Genomic DNA, 18,909 nt, shown 5'->3' with positions numbered 1-18,909 from the left:
CATATTGAAGGGGAACTGTCTATATCAGCAGGTATCAATAGTCTGTATTCATCATTCAAAAAGAAAAAACAAGTATATCAGGCCAAGCTCCTCCATGATATGGACGAAAGTGGCCCAGGCCAGGCAGCCTTAAAAGAGCTGCGAAGCACAACTGACCTCGCCCTGCGCGCCACTAAAGACACAGCCCAGGCAATTGGGCACACAATGGCCAATTTGGTGGTCCTTGAGAGCCACCTTTTGCTCAACCACACAGAGATCAAGGATGCTGACAAAACAACTTTCCTCAACTCCACGGTCAGCTTTTGTCGCCGCTAGTTCTTTTAGGTCGGCTTGGTGCGTCACGGCCTTAAGGGAAAACATTTTAACCACGTAATAACAAAACACTCTAGAAACCTCAGAAATTCACATTTTGGTGTAAAGGATGAAAGTATAAAATTTCCCTTACTGCAATTAACAAATATTAATTGTGAAAAGTTAAGAAATCATTTCCTTGAAGAACATTTGCGGTGACAGCTTCCTCTAGTGGGGGAAGTCGTAGTGTCAGAATTACTTAATTCCCTAATATCAGCCTGTCCGTTAAGTATTCCAAAATATAATTGCTTTTCTATGCTTTATAATCAGCTTAGCCTAATTTCCCAAAGACCATATAAGTGTTTAATTTCCTTCCAAGTCCTTGGTTTTGCAATTTATAAATAAGTGCAACTCGATCGCAGTTGTCTTACAAGGTCAGGATAAAAAAAGATGAAATATAAAACTACACGCTCTCATCATTAGGCAAGAGATTAGTGGACCAAGCCATTATTGCTGGACCATGTAAAAGGGTTTCTCAGAAGACTGTGAGTAAAGCAGAAGTCTCTGCCATGTGTTACCTTTGGCCTGCATCCATTTTAATAGAAACATCATTTTAATTTATCATAACCAGGGAGAGATTAAACTAAGTGTAATTAGAGAGAAAGACAAAGAATGTGAAAAAAGTGAACAAGGATGCAATTCTCCAGATGAAAGTGAGCTCTTTTCTAACCTCTGTTCTCTGTTTCTGTTGACAAGTGAGCACATAATGTATTCTTCCCCTTGAGCATAGATAAAAGCATCATCCATGCCTCACACAGTAAAACTGTAGTTGTGTGTCTTCACATATTTAGTGATATTTTGTTAGACCAGGGGTGCCCAGTCCTGAGATCTATCTGCAGAGTTCAGTTCCAACCCTGATCAAACACACCTTCCTGTAATTGTCAAGTGCTCCTGAATATCTAGTTGGTTTAGTTGTTTTGATCAGGGTTGGAGCTGAACTTTGCAAGAAGGTAGATCTCCAGGAACACAATTAGGCACCCGTGTGTTAGAGCATCTTTGTAAACTTACCTAGGATGCCTTCTTTTTTGGTCACAGTTTAACTCTCCAATACTCAATCATGCTAAGGTTACTAATAGTTATACTAAGAAAACAAACCCTTAAAGGGATAGTTCACCCAAAAAGGACAATTATGTCATCCTTTACTCATCATGTCGTTCTAAACCTGTATGACAATCTTTCTTCTCATGAACATAAAAAATATATATATTTTGAGAAATTAATTTTTTTCTTCTTTTAAATATCCCAATATCACTGAAACTTTGATGACCAAAATTCTTCTAAAAAATTAAATTTGTGTTTCACATGAGAAAGAAAATGACATTAGGGTGAGTAAATGACATAATTTTTAGTGAACTATCCCTTTAAGTATACATTTTGGCACTCAACTACTGGACTCCAGTCCAAAATTGTCATGCCCTTCACTCGCTAACTTCCCTCCGTCTCGTTCACTCGGATGTACGTCATTGCTTACGTTGCATTACTTACGTTGAGTGCCCACTACTGGCGGAACCTTTGCAATAGGCTGAATTGGAACGTGCTAAGCCCTTGATCACTTAGAATCCACTATGGCGTTGATTTATTCCCTTACAAAATTGTTTAATGCAGCATTCTATATGTATATAGGTGTGTTTGAGTTGTTTAAATTTTTTTTTTTTATATAATTAATATATCATTGTTGTTTGTGGTGGGGTAAATTAAACACAATATGTGTTGACATCACAATCGTGTTGCATTGTGGTATTCTGAAATGCCACAATGGAGCTGCCTGAAATGTACATATGAAGTAGAAATTCAATTCCGTCAAAATCGAGGGAGCGAGGGTCTGTCCATATAAACTTCCCTCCTCCACTTCACAAAGTGGAACGCACTTCAAAATGGCGGCAGGGATTCCCCCGAGGGGAAGTGCTTAGGGAAGTTTGCAAGTGCGTGTCTAAAAGTGGACTGGAACACAGCCCATATAGCAGCTTTTATTGGCCACTGCCCAAGAGGACATCTGACCGACATGTACAGCAACCAATCACATTTATTTTTATTTTTCTTAGCATCATGTTTAGGGACGTAAAAAAAAGTCGATGTTGATCCAGATAAGCACTTGTTGTCACAGTTGTAAACACAACAGCTTTCTTCTTCCATAAGTGTCATGACTGCTTTGTTTCCAGGAGGACCATTAAAGAACGCAACATACACGTCTCCTTGAAAACCTGGAGAATTCAGAAGGAAAGCAAAAAAATAAATACATTTTTTTTTAAACAATTTTATTATAACTTACATTTACATTACATTTATTCATTTAGCAGACGCTTTTATCCAAAGCGACTTACAAATGAGAACAATAGAAGCAGTTAAACTAACAGTAGGACAACAATATGCAAGTGCTATGACCTATCACAGTTTAGTCTAACGTAGTACGTTAGATTTTTTTTTTTTAGCTTTTAAATAGAAGAGAATAGAAGAGAAAGTGTTAGTATTACTGGATCAAGCGCTGTCGAAAAAGATGCGTCTTCAGCCGTTTCTTGAAAGTGGCTACGGACTCAGCCGCTGAGTTAGGCAGATCATTCCACAAGCAGGGAACAGTCATGGTAAAGGGTCAGAGAAAGAGATTTTGTGCCTCTTTGAGATGGCACCACAAGACGTTGTTCGCTTGCAAAGCGCAAGTTTCTGGATGGCACATAAGTCTTAAGTAATGAGTTTAAGTAAAAGGGAGCAGAGCCAGTGGTTGTTCTGTAGGCAAACGTCAGTGACTTGAATTTGATGCGAGCGGCAACTGGCAACCAGTGCAATTTTGTGAGGAGAGGTGTGATGTGTGCTCTCTTCGGCTCAAAGACCACTCTAGCTGCAGCATTTTGGATCAGTTGCAAAGGTTGCTGAGGCACTCCAGTAGCTAGATGTTAGGTCTTAGACACCACACCCCTCCACGACACCCTAAAGGACCTACCTGAGAGGTAAGACTTGAACCATTGGAGTGCAGTTCCCGAGATGCCCTTCATCTTTAGGATTGACAGGAGGATCTGGTGGTTAACTGTGTCAAAGGCAGCAGACAGATCCAGCAGGATGAGAACTGAGGATTTGGAAGCTGCTCTTGCCAGTCTCAGAGCTTCAATTACTGGGAGCAGGGCAGTCTCAGTTGAGTGTCCGCTTTTGAAACCAGACTGATTGTTGTCCAAGAGGTTGTTCTGTGTAAGGAAGGAAGAGATCTGGTTGAAAATAACTTGTTCAAGTGTTTTCGCGACGAATGGAAGAGGAGATACCGGTGCTGGATTTAGAGTGGGTTTCTTAGGCAGTGGAGTTACCAGAGCCTGCTTAAATGCTGTGGGAAAGGTACCAGTGTGAAGAGAGGTGTTTATGATGTGTGTGAGTGCGGGTACAACTGAGGATGAAATGGCTTGAATTAGGTTAGTGGGAATAGAATCAAGCGGACAGGTGGTAGGGCGATTGGAAAGGAGGAGTTTGGAGACTTCTGCCTCTGAAAGTAGAGAGAAGGAGGGTAGAATGTGTGTGTTAGCTGGTAAAATGTGTGTCAGATTGTGGATTGGTAAATTGGCCGCTGATGGTGGTTTTATTTATGAAGAATGTGGCAAAATTGTCAGCTGTTAGGGTTGATGGAGGAGGAGGAGCGTTGAGAAGAGAGGAGAAGGTTTTGAAAAGCATGCGAGAGTCAGAAGAATTGTTAATTTTGTTGTTATAGTAAGTCATTTTAGCAGTAGAGATATTAGCAGAGAAGGAAGAGAGGAGGGATTGATAAAGACCAAGGTCAGTAGGATCTTTCGATTTGCACCACTTCCTCTGCACCCCTGAGTTTAGAACGATGTTCACAGAGAACATCAGATAACCAGGGGGCAGAGGGTGTGGCGCGGGCTGGCCTGGAGGAAAGGGGGCAGAAGTTGTCCAAGCAGGATGTTAAAGTGGAGAAAAGAGTATCAGTTGCACTGTTAGTGTCTAGTGTTGAGAGCTGATCAGGTGGAGGAAGTGTGGATGAGACCAAAGAGTACAGGCGAGAGGGTGAGAGTGAGCGTAGGTTTCACTGAAAGGTGACCTGTGGAGGAGTGTGTGTTATGTTCTCAGGCAGGTTGAGGAGGAAGAGATCTGAGGTGTGCAGTGGAGTGACCTGTGTATGGTCAGTGGAGCAGTAGCCCGTGTAAATAAGGTCCAATTTGTTACCTGATTTGTGAGTAGCCGCAGTAGATACTCGTTAGAGTTCAAATGAGGCAAGCAGAGTGTGGAAATCAGCAGCCTGAGGTTTTTCTAGGTGGATGTTGAAGTCTCCAGGACTTTTTTTTTTACTTTTTCAATGACAGCTAGCACCTCTTGCTCAGTTGTTTGTTCAAGGAAAAATGCGTCAATTAAATGATTTGGTTGGTGATGCTCTACCCTGTTGTTCAAATCATAGCAATCCGACACTTCCTGAACCGACGAAATAAAATAATCATTAAGTTCCTGGGCGATACGCTTACTATCATTTACAAACTCGTCACCGATTTTGAGTTCACACAGGTGGGGTTGCTTTCCTTTAGGTTTCACAATGTTGTTAATTGTTTTCCACATTACTGATGGATTTCCTCTTGCCTCAGTAATTGCTGTGATATAGAAGTTGCTTTTAGCAAGTCTCATAACCTTTATCACGCGATTTCTTAGGCTTTTATATAAAACCATATCAATGTTAAGCTTGCTTTTAATTGCTTGTTTTAGAATTTGGTCTCGCTGCTTCATACGTTTTTTAATAGATTCATTTATCCAGGGTAGGGATCTCTGTTTACCACTTTTCCTCTTTTTTAGGTATTAAGACACAATTCCATCTATTTTATTCATGACTTGCCTACAGCTACTGTTCACCTCATCCCACGCCATGTTAGTCCAATTTATTTCTTTTAACTAATTTTTAGGAATTATTAGTGAGTTGTAGTTAGGCTTTTTGAGTTTTACAAAGCGTTTATTAGATCATTTTCTCACCATCAGGGTCATATTATGATCTGACATTCCAGTCAAAAGGTTATAAGACTTCAGAATGCGTTCTTCTTTGTTTGTAAAAATTAAGTTGATTTGCGTCTTACTAGATTTTGTAATTCTTGTAGCCCCTTTCACATGCTGCGTAAAATCAAATTTGGTCATTAACATTTTTAATTTTCTCTTTTTACTTTTGTTAAACCAGTCAATGTTAAAATCGCCCATGACAATAATTTCGGATTTATGTGATATTACTTTCAACAGTTTCTCTAATTCATTACAAAATTGCTCATCATTAGTGGATGGCGGGTTATACAACAGCAGAATAAAAAAATGCATTCTGGGAGAGAGAGAAATGTCAACACATAGGTATTCTATTTGGACATCACAGTCAATTGTTACTTCTATACATTTCAAAGAGTTGCGCACATAGATTAGCACCCCTCCACCTTTCTTCGTCTTTCTATCTTTTCGAAAACAACTATAACCAGGAACATCCAAAAAACTAGTAATTTTAATTAATTAATTAACTTTAATTAAATTAATTTTACCATTAAGCCAGGTTTCAGTAAGGCCTAAGAGATGTAGATTTGAACCTGTTAGCAGTGTCTTTATCTCATCAAGTTTTGGTAATAAACTGCGTATGTTTAAGTGCGCACCAAAGATTCCCTTTGGCTTTTGATCCCTGTCCCATATAATTTTCGCACCACTAACTGTAGAGACAATATGTTGCAATGGATATGAGTGATTACTCACAGTTTGTCTGTTCAGTGTGGCTTTATGTCGAATTAAATATTCAGCTGCATCAGTAGTATTAGTTCCTTTTGCTGCTTTATTTTGCCCAGTAGTTTTCCTTCCGCGTGGCCTAGGTTGCATGCCCAGTGAGGATTTGTCCGAGATAGTCCACTCCGTTGTCCGATTCTGTGTAGCCAGCACGTGTTCCACTTCGTCCGACACGATCAGCTCCGCGTTCGGGTTGCTCGATGTAACGCCACGCCCGATGTTCTCCAGCGGTGAGCCCCCCGTCTCACCTGGCGTATCCCCGCCTGCCATACATTCACCGGTCCTCCGCGCTGGATCCGTTGACATCAGCGGTGAGCCCCCCATCTCAGCTGTCGTCGTGTCCCCATCTGCCATGCCCGCTCCAATCCTCACGTCGGGTCCACTGACAGCAGCGCCGAGAGCGGTTCTGGTGCCACAGCAAGGCTTGTGATGGTAGTTTGGGGAGTTGTTCCATTCCCCAGCAGTGTCACTCCCAGCGCCTCCGTTGTAATGGCAGGCTCCAGTCCTGCCGCCAGTGGGCCGTGACTGCGCGTAACAGGCCCGGGGTTTAGGTGTACGTCCCCCGCCAGAAGCAAAAGCATCAGGTAAAGTCTGATTTTTGACCATATGTATTTGAATCCTTCTGTGTGGGCCTTAATGGTAACTTTTGTTGTTCCTTGTGTTTTGACCAAACCATTGTGTAGGATTGCAGATATTACACAATGTCCATATTCAGTCTTTAAAAACTTGCATGAGATCATACTCAGTGGGCGCGCAAGCACATATCTTTGTATAATGTCAGTGTAAAACAGTGGGAGAAAACAAAACGCATAAAGAGCCAGTGATTCTAAAGGCTCAGCGTGATCCTTTGATGTGTGCCGCCTTTGTTTATCTTGACAGCGGCGACTCCAGAATCTTTCTTTACGCTTAGGTGGCTGCTTGATATTCCATTTGTCGCACGTTTTTGCAGCATTAAAGATGTTACAGTAGTAGAGCAGTATATCCAGCATGGAGCCCAACAAACCGTGCAGATACCTAGTTTTTATTCCACTACTACCAACTGCCTTCGCATGAGACGCCGCCACCTCCGCCATCTTACATCCAGGGGTACTTGACGCGCTCGCCCGCCGTTGTACTACTCTTTATGTGCTATGTTGTTATGTGCTTTGAGGTTGTTATGTGTTTTTATGTGCACTTGTTATGTGCTTTGAGACATGAGTAAGTTTAACAATGTCTCCCATGAAGTTTTTTTTGTTGTTGTTGTTGTTTTTGTTTTGTTTTTTGCCCAATGCTGCGCGTTCATGTCTTTTGGAGGAGGTGTGGCTTTCTGTACTGATACTGTCAGTATCTTTTCATTATCTTTAACCGAAAGATTTCTAAATATTGTTGCTTTAAATACTCTCTTTAAATAACTGTCTCGCAAAAACCTAGAACAATCTTGCAATGTGGCATCCACCAACAACAACCTTAGTTTTGCATGAGAATACACCACACACATTTTCTTCAGAAAATGATCTCTGACTTTTTCTCTGAATTTCATGACTACTTACGTGAATACATGTTAAGTGTAGGTTGTGTTCACACTTGTAGTTCAGTTCTCTTGATTTTTTGGTCCAGACCAAAAAAGAAAATGATACATTTAGTCCTGGTTTACTTAGCGCTCTGTCATTTTTAAGACCGAACTTGAACAACAACATCAACAACATCCAAAACAATGCTGTGTGCTGGGCTAAATGCTCTTGTTGTATTTGTGTACATTTAATTGTATTTTTACCAGCTGAGAACTCACAAAGAGCTTATAAAATGTGTAAAGGGATCAAAACAGCACCAGGAATTCCCCTGTTACACACACAAATATAGATCTACTGCAAGGAGACAGCGTTTCCGTTGCCGGTAGCGAAATGTAATGGCCAACGTAGCTCCTATTATGAGAATAATCTGGGTACGCTTGAACATTCTGTTCTATAGGGTTGCATCGTGTGACATCAAATCCTATTTTTAGTTTGCTTGGATGTCTTTGTCTGTGTTGCATTCATATTTCACTCAAACTGCACCAGAGTTCATTTGGAACCTTTTGATGTGTCTTGGTCCGCTTGTTTGGTATGCACCAGGTGTACACTCTGATGGGAGCATTCACAGTTATTCAAATGAACCGCACTAACAGAGCAATCACACCAGAGTTATTTTTTGTCGAACCAAACCTGCTAAATGTGAACACACACTAAATGTAGCCTACAAGTGTCCCCATAAGAAATTTTACCATGATGTACTATAGTACATACCATGGTATACCATAGTAGTACCATGGTACCTTACATATAACCATGGTACATACTATATAGTACTTCAGATATTATCATGGTACCATGGTACATTGCATGGTACTGTAGATGTTACTATGGTACATAGTATGGTACCTCAGATTTACCATGGTACCTACCATGGTACATACCATAGTACCTCAGATATAACCATGGTACATACTTTATAGTACTTCAGATATTATCATGGTACCATACTATGTACCATAGTAACATCTACAGTACTGTACTGTACTGTATATACTGTACAGTATGTTACTATGGTACATAGTATGGTACCTCAGATTTACCATGGTACATGCCCTAGTACCTCAGATATAACCATGGTACATTCTGCCGTACAGATATTACCATGGTACATACTACCTCAGATATAACCATGCTACCTCAAATATTGCATGGTACTTTGCATGGTTGCATGGTACAGACATCTTTTTACTTTAAGCCCGGGGTAAGAGGAATTAACACTTTAGGCTTATACTTTAGCAAAAATAAAAATAACTATGAATAATAACTAAGCCAAATATTTTTATTTTATTTTTATTATTATTGTGAGTGACTGCAGTAGTGTGGGCATAGGCCATTTGGTCTATGAACGAGTCATAGATCTCCAAAATCAGTTTTAAATTCATAATTTAATATTAATGAGATTTTTATTTAAGTAATGTTCTAATTCTAGATGTTTGTAAATGCTGCATGATTTTGACGTGGTTTAATCAATGGCCGTGCGCGTGAACTTTGAACTTTCATGTTGCTTTCAAACACTGGAGCGGCCGCGGCTCAGAGTTGCCATGGAAACGGCGCTGGACCACTGCGACTGGTAAGCAGGAAAACTCCCTCTCTCGCTGTTGTTTTCACTACTTTCAGGTGATATTAGTCTCTAAAATCACAAGAATAATACACACAACTGTTCTTGACACTTCTCTTACTTGTACAGTAATTGATACGCTTCTGTTGAATATTTACTTTTATAGACATGGTTTTGTGTCTTCGGAAAAAGTCCGTTAGCATCTCAACCGTTTTCAGAAGAGGTAAACTAACGTTAAGTTAACGTTAACTCGGTTGAGCTTTTGTTTATGAAAGTTTGGGCTTTTAATCACCTCTTATGTGTATATGTTTTCCTTGGAAGTGAGCTAATTTATTTTACACAAAGTAACTTTAAACATAACGTATGTAATCGGTGACGTCACTTACATTTAGTGAGAAAATTGATTGAAACTAACGTTACGTTAGCTCAGTGGTAAACAAATATTGATAAAAAAATGTTCTGTGATTTCAGCAGCAACAAAATAACCCATAACAGAGGGAAAGCTCCACGACTTCAACATTTCTGAAGAAAGCTGCTGCTGGAGAAGTAGGAAATACAGGTAGGAAATCCAAAACTAAAGAATTAATTATTGATTTTAGGAAACAGAGCCCCCCTCTTTCCCTCACTATCATTGATGGCCAACCTATTGAGATAGTACAAGAATACAAGTACCTTGGCACAATAATTGATAGTAAGCTATGTTTTGAATCACACACTGTATACTATTTATTTAATTGTCAGAGCGTTTAATTTATAATCAGTCCTCTTCTATCATGCCAACAAAGACATCGACAGCGTGGCAGCATTTTTTTTTAAATAGTAAACGGGGAAAAAGTCAAATGCAAATTTATATTTGATATGATATTGTGCAGGTGCACGTGATGCAACGCTGTCAGAAATTTCAGGACTTCAGTCGACCAAGATTTTCTTTTGTTGATTACAGCCCTACTGTTTTGTCTGTCTGTCTTCTTGTTGGTTTCTTGTGAGTAGGCTAACATACATTCTTCTGTGCTTTTTAAATGCTGTATGCAGTCTTCCAGAACACAGCTGCCTGTGGATGACCGTTCTGTCTGTCTGGTAAGTTATATTCACTAATAACAGAAGTATACTATAAAGTGGGACCAGGGAACTTCTGCAAATAGAAATCTGAGATAAATAGGAAGATAAAAAAATTATTTTAGTGTAACCCCAACACGACTATTTCATAACAAGCTTTTGGTAATATGACCCAATGTGATACCAATTTATGTTCTTAGGATATTCCACAGGCAATCAGGGACCGCTGCAACAAGGTCACAGCAGCCAAATATACAAACGATCTGATGCATGGCCTGTACACCACTGCATTCATGGCATCTCACAGTGTGACTGGGCTTGGGTTATCATGCAAGGGGGAGACATGACCATCACTCCCCACTGAAGATGTTTAAAAGATTGTTGGTAAGTATTTGTTCTTCAGTGACAGTCAGTAATGTACCGTCCGTAAAGAGTGACAAATGCCTGCCGCACTGTGTAGTGTAGTGTTGTATCATTTCACAACATTAGAAAACATTAGAAAACATTGAGTGAGCCATACAGACTTAAGAAATTAAGGTAACCAGGTATTTTGCAAAGCAGGCGTGGGTATGTGTTGCCCTTACTGTTACTCTTTCACTCTCAATAGTTTGTCATTGTATCTGTAATATCTGTGTATGTATATGTACCTATTTGTACTTAATGTCTATGTATCTATCTGTAACGTGTCTGTTCTCCTTTCCTTCCCTTCTTTTCTCTCTTTAGGTGAAGTTAAATCTGTCTTCCCAGAAAAGTCGGATGCTGAAATTAAGGGATTCATTCGCCAGAAGTTGTCAAATGCGGCCAAGATCATAAAAAGACAATCATGCTAAATCTATGGAAAAAATAAAATAAAATGGGAAAAACATTTTTTAGTTTACTGTCTTTTTATTTGCCTGAGCTAAATATTTAAATTCATGTACATTTGACAGTTGTAGATATGGTACAAATACCATGGTACATACCATGGTACACATCCCATTGTACTATTAAAAATACCATGGTTTATGTACCATGGTGCTATCAATATACCATGGTACATGTACCATGGTACTGTCAAAAATACCGGGGTACTAGTACCATGGTATTTGTACCATGGTACTACCATGGTAAAATTTCTTATGGGTCTACAGAGCCTTACAATAGTAAGGAGGCTCTTAGAAGTAAATGAGGAACACTTGCCCTTCTGTTTCTTGTCACTGCCATTAGAACTTGATTTTCTGGCATAGATACAATCATAAAAAACATAAAAAAAACTGAATCTGTTTTGAGAGTGTGTATTCCTTTGGGAAGTACTGGGGAACAAAATGTTATTTTCAAAAGCAATAGCTCTCATTGCTCTCTGGAAAGAATTAACTAACTCTCTCTCATTTGCCAACTTCAAAAGTAAACACTGCACTGGCAAAGCAGTTACTTTCATATAACATTTGTGTTTAGATATCACATATTATTTAAATATAAAACATTTATACAGATCTAAAGAAAATTTGTTTTATATAACTTTCTATTTATCAAAGAGCCTTGAAAAAATCTATTACTGTTTCCACAAAAACAGTACGCAGCACAACTGTTTTCAACATTAATATAATAACCCAGACAGCAACATAGTGTTCACACATGTGGAATCCCCCTCTCCCCCACTCCCCCTCTCACACTGCACACTGAGTGAGCACAGTGCAGGACCAGAGGCCACTCCCCCTCTCACACTGACACTGAGTGAGCACACATATACTGTACTGTTTATACTGCACTACCTGTCTATACTGTTCACATTGCACTTTTCTGCATTTTTGCACTTCTGGTTAGATGCTAACGGCCTTTCATTGTCTCTATAATTGTAATCTGCACAATGACAACAAAGTTGAAACTAATGTAAATCTAATCTAATCTAATCTAATCTAAACTTGTGCTACCTGTACACAGATACCCAAATACATGTCACCTAATATCACCATTATAAATATATTTATTGTATGTCATTAATCAGTATTTGCTTTCCACCATGCACAAATAAAAATGTCACTGAACTTTTGCTGTGTAATTGTAACAATGAGCACTCAAACACACCAAACCAACAATTACTAAAAACACACGCAAAAACTGATTTTGCACGGGCACTGCACTAGTATATTAAAATAGAAAACATTTTAAATTCTAAAATATTGTACTGCATTTTTTTCATCAAGTAAATGTCGCCTTAGTGAGCATTTACTGACTAACAGCATGTGATAAATTTGGTTTCAGAACCCTGAGAGCTCAGTGAGTAGGCTGTTATCTCTGCTGTCTCTTCTTTCCTTGTTGCTAGTGATTTATTTAAGACACGGTTATCCTATTAACCCTCGTCTGGAGAAACAGCTACCGCATTCAGCAGTAGAAAGACTGTCATGATCAGGGTCACGCTTCCTTCAAAACATTTCATAAGACAGCATAAAAACCATGTTTCATGAAAAAAGCAGAATATAACCATGTCCTTTTTAAAAAATATGGATTTAATTGGTTTGAGACGACTATATTTTTGAATGCTCTGTCCCTGTCTGACATGCTTCATTATGGGTGTCTTTTTATTTCGTGGCTCATGTTTAGATCGGTTTTTGCCAGAATTACATACTGATATCTTGTCCTGACTGTCAGCTTATCTCATTTTTAGTAATTAAACATAAAGAACAATTCAGCAAAGAGAAAAACCACCACATGCTTCCAGTTGTTTCAGATGTAGTACGTTTACTTGTTTGCACATACTGTATAATCAGATTTTTGGCGTGATGTCCGAAGGGTCCAAACTCAGAGTACTCCCCCCCCCCCCCCCATCCCTGGCTGGGATAGGAATAATCAAGTGTGAGGAGTTGGGGTGGAGGAGGGATGCTGAAAAAAATGTTATGGAACCGAGGTAAGTCGGCTCTATATACGCATAATATATATGCTTCCTCTCATGCTGATTGGGCAGATTATCTGAACGTGCTCCTCCAGAACTTTGCTAATAAAACATTTTTTGGAAGCTATTTAGACAGAGGATGTACTCTTAAATTCTTGCTTCAAAAAGATGTTCCTATATACCTGTTCAGAAACTATTGTGCCCTCTGGTTAATCTCTCTGACGCAAATGAGAGTCCTTAAGGTCCTCACCTTGGGAGTGTTGCCATGACAATGAGCAGTCAGCTCCGGGCACCCTCTCAGGCTCATTGTGGCGATGTGATTGACAGATTCCACTCGAGGCTGCTGTCTCAGGTGTAAAGATGTGACAGTAACAGGAGAGAGTGTCATTTGGCTGCCCTCTCTCTTTCGTTCCACAGCTTTAATGAGAGTTTACACTGCTTGCAAAGGCTCACTTTAAAACGGGATCTCAGACTGAGATAATATGGAGAATATGAGAAGAAATATGCCAATATGTCACATTTGTTCAATTCAAGCTTACTTACTAATTGGTTGTAAATTGTTTGTGCAAGCACAAATGGACTGAACTCCATTGCAAGCACAAAAAAAAGTGCTCTTCTTTCCGAAAAAATACACGTTTTGTTATGTTTTGATGATTCTACCCAGGTTTGTAAAGGTAATTCTGCTGAATTAAGTGAAATCGTACCAGAAATCAATTCTGGTAATACTGTTCCAAATTGTTGCACATTTGTTCCAAATCCATATTTGTGCAATCCCATTTGCAACAAAAGGCCAAAGAAAAAATCCAAAAGAGGAAAAAAATATATAGAGAGATTAACTACATTGGTCAGAAGAGAGAAAGATGTCAAATTTGCCGTCACTCCCTAAGCAGTTGTATTTGAAACACTCACACAGCTTGAATTATTTTTCTGTAATTTAATGCCAAGGTAATATAACACAAAGTATAGTGTTATAAATGTATATATGTTTTATGAAAATATAAAATAGTTTGCCAAATTTACAATGTTAATATGGAAACGCATCATCACAGTCTGTGAAAAGGGTCCATTGTTGGTGTCTCGCAGTTTCAGTTACAGTGTTTCCGCAGTTATTAACATTGTAACATTTTGTGTTCTTTTATAAAAATAGCTCAGGAAATAACATCAAAGGTTGAACAATTGCCTGCAATGAAACCTCAAACGCTGTGAGCTTAACCTTATCCCCATCTTTACTCAAATGGGTTTACTTTTGAAAATAAAGTCCAATTAAGAGCCATATTTCCTTTGAAAAGAAGAACACTATCAATGTATTATTGCACATCTAAGAAATTTCCACTAATGAATGCCAATTTCTGGTCTTTAACATTATTTGGACAGGGATAGATTTCCCTGTCGAGGTTAAGTAAATTTTTGCTTCAAAGACACACTGTGATTTCAATACCATCTAAAATAAATGACTGTATTTGGTTATTACTCACATAACCTCAGAACAAATGATGTAGCAAATTACCCACTGTACGATCTAATTTTTGGGTTACTAGGAGGTCCTCTGAGAAACCAAATCCAGTCCATGCAGGAATTACTGTGATTAAGATACATTAAGTATTATTATTATTTTTTTAAATGCTTCTCCTCATTTATTATGACCATGGGTTCCCTAAGGAATTCACATGGGTTTTTTTATTTAAGAGAAAATAAGGTTTGTTGTTAACAGTAGATGAAAAGACTCTCATTTCACAATCTACATTTTAGTCCTATACCTTGATTTTTGAAGCAATTTTTTATTTATTTATGTAAATTGCTAAGAAGTTGTCAAGAAGCTTCCAGGCAGGTGTTTTGGAGCTGGCTGAATAAGCTACACTCTCCAGGACAGTGGCCCAGGAGCGGAGTTTGACGTGGTTTAAATACAACTGGCATCCCATTCAATAATGATAAAAGGAACGTTAGATCAAGGAAACTGTCAAAACAGACACAGTTTCTTCTCTTAATTATACACATAATGTTATAATTATATATTTGCATAAGACCTTCCGTAATGGCCATATCCAGAAAATACACCATAAAAATATCTACAGCAGGGTTTCTTAAATTCGGCCCTGGAGGGGCCATGTCCTTTGTAGGCTAGTTTTGCTCAAACCCTGATCAAACTTACCTACCTGTAACTGAAGACCATGGCTGCATCCGAAGACTTAAAGGGGTGACTTTTCTATCTTTAGTTAGTGTGTAATGTTGCTGTTTGAGTGTAAACAACATCTACAAAGTTACAACGCTCAAAGTTCAAAGCAAAGGGAGATATTTGCTTTTAAAGAAATCACTTTTTAAGGACTACAACAAATGGCTGCACAACGTGACATCACCAACCCTAGAATTTACATAAACCACACCCCCGGGAACACCATTTATAGATTATCATGACAGAATATGCTAATCAATGACTAGAATATAACTACACATAAGCTACATAAATTCATCAGCTAAACATTCAGAAATGTCCTGTTGCATTCTACATGTTGTCACTTCTTCTTGAGTCTCTCCATCATTGTCTGAATCCGGTTTGAACATAAAAGGCTAAAAGTTTTTGAAATTTTCAGTGCATGGGCCCTATTTTAACGATCTGAAACGCAAGTATCAAGCGCAAAACGCAAGTAACTTTGTGGGCGGGTCTTGGGCGCTGTTGCTATTATACCGGCGGGATAAATGACTCTTGCGCCCGACGCAAATCTAAAATGGGTTGGTCTGAAGTAGCTTCACTATTCATAGGTGTGGTTTGGGCGTAATGTGAAATAAACCAATCAGAGCGTCATCTCACATTCCCTTTAAGAGCAGGTGCGCTTGTTCTAAAGCGGATTCCTATTATAACGGCGGATTTGCCAGGCGCGCGCCGGCAGCAGTTCACAGCCGAGGAGACCGACGTTCTTGTCAGGGCCGTAAAACACAGAGAAGTGACATTGTGGATGGAGAAACACACCCAAATTAACTTTTAAACAGGCGTTTAACAGGTTAAACAGGTGTATGATAATTTGGGTAAATGTGTAAGCTAGATGTATGCTTTTATAATTATCTATCTATCTATCTATCTATCTATCTATCTATCTATCTATCTATCTATCTATCTATCTATCTATCGTAATAATGTATGATTTGCAAAAATGAAAACTGCTGCTTCTGTGTAGATGAGAGAATCAAAGTGTATGCCCGTTGTGCACACGCTACATTGATTATGGCCAAGCATGCGCCCTTAAAATAGCATATGAATAACATGCGCAACGCGCCACTGACTTTAAACTAGTTTTTTTCGGTTAGTGGCGGAATTGTTTTCTAAACCTGTAAAATAGCATGAGGGAAGGTTTGCGCCGGAACACGCCTCCTCTTTGCGCTGAACCGCCCCCGGGAGCGCAAGTGTATTTCTTAGTTAACCGACGTGCTTCTGTGGAGGGAAAAGTCCGCTGTGCGCGGGTGCAAAATAGGAATGATACATGCGTCGGTGTACAAAGTCAATTGCGCTGGGTGCAAGATAGGGCACATGTAAGCTCCGCCCTCTGTGCCGGGAGCAGCAGCTCATTTGCATTTAAAGGGACACACAAAACGAGCCGTTTTTGCTCACCCTCAAAAATGGACAATTTTAACATGCTATATAAAAATATCTGTGGGGCATTTTGAGCTAAAACTTCACATACACACTCTGGGGACATCAAAGACTTATTTTACATCTTGTGAAAATGGCATTATACCACAGCCTTCTGATACATTCCAAGATAGCACATCCAAATCCAATGTTGTCTCCTGAGATACCTTCATCTGAAGGCAGCATAGATGTGTCCTTCACTATCTTTGTTCCATTGTGTGGGAGTTAAGCTAAAAAAAAATAAAGATGGTGTCTGAAAGTTGCAGTTGCTGGTCAGTTTGTGTGTGAATGAATGTTTTTGACCAACATTTTCCACTTCTGATGTAATTTCAAGTGTAGTAATTAAATATTTGCTTAGTTTTCACCAAAGCTCGCTCTATTTTGCTGTAGATCATTAAACCGTTACGCTGCCTCAGATTCAGAAGTATGTTGGAAATCCATTTCGTGAGGTGCCTTTGTACGCAAACGCTGCCTACAAAGTCATTGCCTGATAAGGCAGCGAGGCAATAAAAAAATTGTAAGCCTCATTTTTCAGACGCAGCCCTTGATTAGCTTGTTCAGTTGTTTTTGATTAGGGTTGGAGCTGAACTCTTGAAAATTGTATTTTCTTGAAAATGATATGCTCCAATACAGAAGGCAAAGATTCCTTAAGAATGGAAAAATAAAACCACCATGCCATTTTGAGTTTAGTTTAATGATTTCAGAGCAAGCTGATGTAATTTGTACTTTGTGCCTGAAACCTTGAATTGGTCTCAACATGTTAAGCACAACGCACAATCTCTCTCTTTAATCGTCTCATTGCAGTTCAGCAGTGTCCCCTTCGGCTATACATAACACCTTGAACTGACACTGCCCTACATTGAGACGCTCAGTATATTATCAGATTCACTATTCATTCATGTTCCATTCTGTAGGCAGATGCAGCATTCATAAACAAATCTGTCTCTGGAGGTCACAGTGATTCTGATCTCAAAATTAGAAAGGCAAAAAATAGCAAGCAAAGGAAAAGATGCGTTACAACAAAGAGGCGAGGATTATTCCACTGTCCTCCAAAAGACAGCAGTAGCATTATAAATGCTTTCACAATAACAGTATCAAACATATCTGTACATTGTCTGTATATGGTGGGTTAAACTAAAGATGTCAAATGACAAAATTCCCATAATCGATTGTTGTTAAATTATCGTTGATTAATTAATACCTAAACCTCTTTAACCTGTCTGTGGTTTTTGTGAATATTTAACCAATGAGAAGCATCAAAAAAGAGGTTGTGACCAAATCTCGTAGCTCCAGTGGATCCTCAAAACTGGCAGTCAAAACTCATAACTCTGCCCCATCACTATTGTGAATGAAGTGCCACAAGCAGTTTGGAGTGTCTCTGTTTATTTACAGTGCAAGGGTAAAGAAAGTACTAATTCTTTGAATATGTACAGCATCTTCTTTACTAAAGAAACATCTGAAATATAAAGGTAAATCTTTTATGCATTTGAGGAGCGGAGAAGAGCGCCGCATTTTGTCGTTGAGTCATAGCAAAAATAGCCGCGCTTCATTATAATGTGAGATTTTGTCCAAATGTCCAAAAAAAGAAAAGAAAAAAAGAAAAAAAAAAAAGAGCGCTCGCATAGAATAATACAATAATCTTCTAAATTAGTTTTTGCCTATGTCACAATATGAGGTAAATCCGGCCCTGGTCGCTCTCATGACGCAGATTTAAATGTCATTTGAAAGTTTAACCAATGAAAACTGGATCTCTGGTATGGTGGGTGGGTAAAGTGGGCTATACCCTTAAATAGGGCACTATTTGAGGGGACAGCCATTTGTGTAGTGGTGTCTGAAACCATAGTGGATGTAATCAAGAGCAGTCATTCAATCACATAATGCACCGCAATAATGAGTGTACATCAGGGCCAGAGAATACCCATAATGCACTGTGAAGATTGTGCCGAATAATTTCCCACATCTCGCCAGAAGTTGGCGCCCGCAGCTGAATCATCCATCCATCCATTTTCCAAACCACTGATCCAATGTGGGTACAGAGTAATATCATACAGGTATAAATATCCTTTGTAATTGATTAATAAATTCTTTAAATAAAAGGGATATAACATGCTAGTTTCCAAGACAAATCTTTCCATTAATACTGGAGCTGCCAGTTTCAAATTATTATTAAACGGCAAGC

The 18,909-nt window shown here is 39.0% G+C and overlaps 1 long non-coding RNA gene across 2 annotated transcripts; it reads left to right on the top strand.

Moving 5' to 3' along the window:
* Nucleotides 1–8,691: 8,691 nt before the first annotated feature.
* Nucleotides 8,692–11,165, top strand: LOC311067958. Of its 2 annotated transcripts, XR_014603310.1 has the most exons (5): nt 8,692–9,406; nt 9,655–9,742; nt 10,216–10,260; nt 10,440–10,623; nt 10,963–11,165. It is a non-coding gene; the product is annotated as an uncharacterized lncRNA (long non-coding RNA). The 2 variants fall into 2 exon arrangements; XR_014603311.1 differs by lacking the exons at nt 8,692–9,406; nt 9,655–9,742 and having other exon boundaries at nt 10,073–10,260.
* The last annotated feature ends 7,744 nt before the right edge of the window (nt 11,166–18,909 follow it).

The sequence above is a fragment of the Abramis brama genome (genome assembly GCF_963993115.1).
Source record: "Abramis brama genome assembly, chromosome: 17".
NCBI classification, from domain to species: domain Eukaryota; kingdom Metazoa; phylum Chordata; class Actinopteri; order Cypriniformes; family Leuciscidae; genus Abramis; species Abramis brama.
This window is presented reverse-complemented; position numbering and strand designations above follow the sequence as displayed.